The following is a 3,265-nucleotide window of genomic DNA, read 5'->3' as shown; positions in this document are numbered from 1 at the left end:
TGATTTCTTATTCATTTTCTCCAATTTGTATATGCTTTCTTTTGTTTGGTGGTTATTTTTTTGTTTAAGATTGAGCCTATCTTGATTTTGGGTGCATCACCATCATGAAGATGGGGTAACCCAAGGAATCAAGAGATATGGACTATCCTTTATGGACGAGAATATATATATGTTTGTAGTGGGAGTGATCAATCCTGAAGATGGAACCCTTCACTTGGTAACATTAACATTAAGGATCTTGGTTATACACTTAACTTAGACATGAAGTGGTCCCACTTGCATGGGTTAATGGCGAAATTAAAAGCTATGTTAATCATTGCCTTAGGATAACGTTTGAAGGTTTAAGGTAGGTTGATTAATTAGAGAGGGTCTCTATCCTAGTAATAAGAATCATGACTTACCTAAAGTAGGCCTGATACTTATGATATTAGGATACCTTGCAAAATGACATGTAGTTTAAGAGCACAAATTTTTTGCTAAATTATCAACTTACCTTGAATGTTCAATTCTCTTTATAAATGCATGAAATTATTTTATTTATTACAGATATGAACCTAATCACCTCTATTCTCATCACTTTTGAGTTGGAACTAGTCATAGACTAAAATATGATCTAGATATAGTATTAGTTGCAAAGAAGCTAAGTTAGGTAGAGTTAGCTATTCCCTATGAACTAACCTAGCAGAAAGAAAAAGTGGCATACCAAAGGTGGCATTAGACGGATCAAGAAACAAAGTGTCTCATACTTAGGTCTTTTGATAATGTGTAGCAATAGCAACACATGTCATTGCCATGGTCTATGATATCTCTTTAAGGTTGCAAGGATTATTTGGTGATAAGGGTAAGTCCACTAGATAAGTTGTCCTTAGGACTATTATGAACACTAAGGGATTCTTAAAAGATCAGAAAGGTGTTCATATGAGAGTTAAGGGTTCTTCTATTGGGATTGAGCCCTTTAAAAGAAAGTTATTAAGTAACAAAGTTAGACTTGATTGTCTCTATAAACACCAAAATTTATCCCAAATTTATTTTTACATTGGTTTTGAGCCTAATTTTATTCTCATATTCAAACCCGATTACATTTGATTTTTTTTAGCCCACTTATACCATTTAAATTTAAATTTTTATTATTTTGTTTTATTTGTATATTGTATTTTGTATTTTATTTTTTATTATTTTACTTTATTTTATTTTATTTTTATTATTTTTAGTATTTTATTTTATTTTACTTTTTTCTTTTCTTTTCTTTCTTTTTCTTCTTTTCTTTTTTTTCCCCACCAACTCTACCCACTCTCCATTTTCCTTCTCCTACCATACCCCCTCATTCCCACAACCACACTTCTTCTCCCTCTCTTTTCTTCCCTTTTGTCTCTTTCTTCTTTTCTTTTCCTTTCTCATTTTTTCTTTCCTTCTTCTTCCTCCTTTATTCCACCTACACTTCCAAAGACTGTCACACGCCCCCCCTTTTCCTTCTTTCCTTTTTTTTTTTCTTCTTTTATTCTTCATTTCTCCCTCACCACACTTACTCAACCCTAACTGCCAACAACACGGCGAGCCACTATCAGCCAGTGACCCTCCTTCCCTCTCTCATTCTCTCTTTCAACCCATCTCACATCTCACCATTTTCTTTCTCTTTCCCTCTCATTTTCTTTCATTCTATTTTTATTTTATTTTGTATTTTATTTTTATTTTCATTCTCCTCTCTCAACACTGTCACCCTTCAACAACCTTCATCAATGGGTTCTTCAAATTTGGGTAAGTTTATTTCCTTTTATTTTTACGATTTATGTTTAATTTCTACAGTAATTTGTTTTTTATTATTGAGATTATTTGTTTGGTTAATTGTTATTATTTTTGGGTTTGCATTTGCTTGATTGAGATATTGTTTCTAAGCTTTGGGTTAAGTTTGGATAATTTGGGTATCATTTTGGACCATGTATTTTGAGTTGTGTCCATAATTCGGGTTTGTTAGTTTATGTTTTATTTGGATTTAATGATTATTGGATTTTGGATTTGAGTATTAAATTAGGCTTGGATTATGAAAAATTGAATTTAGGTTTAATTGAATTTATTTTTATTTGTCATGTTTTTTACTTGTTAATTAATATTGAATTTGGTCTCATTTGTCGTTGGTGGAATTTGTTGGAATGGGTTGATAATTGATATGAGCTTTGCTCAACTGAATTATTTGATTTGAGCATAAAGCAATATTGTGATATATTTTGGATGATATTTTGGCTTTGCATATTAAATTGGGCTAATTTTGATTATGGATTTGGGTTTGTATGTTAAATTAGACTTGGATTATGGGATATTGAACTTAGGCCTAATTGAATTTATTTTGTTTTGTTATATTTGAGTTTGGTTGATTATAATTGTATTTTGGTTATTAATTTGGAAATTTTGGGCTAAGGCCTATAACATGAGGGATATTTTTGTTGGGTTATATTTGCTAATTTGGACTCATTTTAATTGGTGAATTTATTGAACTAATTTGAAGTTTGAATTTGGGTTTGAATATTTGTTTTGGACTTTGTACATTTCTAGATATTAACATTTGACTTATTTTTGTTTTTGCATAGGTCCATTTCAATACTCTATTGAGATTCTATTGGTTGAGCACAGATTTATGACACATGGCGTGTTGAATTTCATGGAAGAAAATGAGAGTCGAAAAGTTGTAGGAAAACATTAAGCTTGTTTTGGTACACATTTTATTTTCCTACTTCTATTTAGCTTCATTCCTATTGGTTCTTATAAATATTTTTTGTATATATTTATTGGGTGTATACAAAATTGAACAATTAATAGTTTAGAAATTTTTTTTAATAAAAGAAATGTTAAGTAATTATGTTTTAATAAAAAAAAATAATAGTTCAGAAAATATCCTTGTTAATGAAAGAAAGTTTTTTTAATAAAAATTCAAAAGAATGTTTTTAGGAAAATCAGGAAAATAGTTTTTAATAAAAATTCAAAAACAAATTTGTTTTTAGAAATAATTGTTTGAAAATTTGTTTATATAATAAAAATTGTCCTAGAAACATTGTTTTGTAAATAAAATTGTCCCAAAAGTTAACCTCTAATAAAATTGCCCAAAACATGTTTTTTTTTTTAAATAAAACTTTGTTTCCTTAATTAAAATGAGATTAAAAGTAATTTTTGTAAATGAAAGTCTTAAATAACCTTTTAATGAAAATAGGATGAGTGTCATTTTTGCAAATTAAAGTTGTAGAAATTGTTTTCTTAATAAAATTGAAATGAAAAT

This window comes from Vitis riparia, unplaced genomic scaffold, assembly GCF_004353265.1.
Source record: "Vitis riparia cultivar Riparia Gloire de Montpellier isolate 1030 unplaced genomic scaffold, EGFV_Vit.rip_1.0 scaffold765_pilon_pilon, whole genome shotgun sequence".
In the NCBI taxonomy this organism is placed as follows: Eukaryota; Viridiplantae; Streptophyta; class Magnoliopsida; order Vitales; family Vitaceae; genus Vitis; species Vitis riparia.
The sequence above is the reverse complement of the archived record's forward strand: the minus strand, read 5'-3'. Positions refer to the sequence as shown.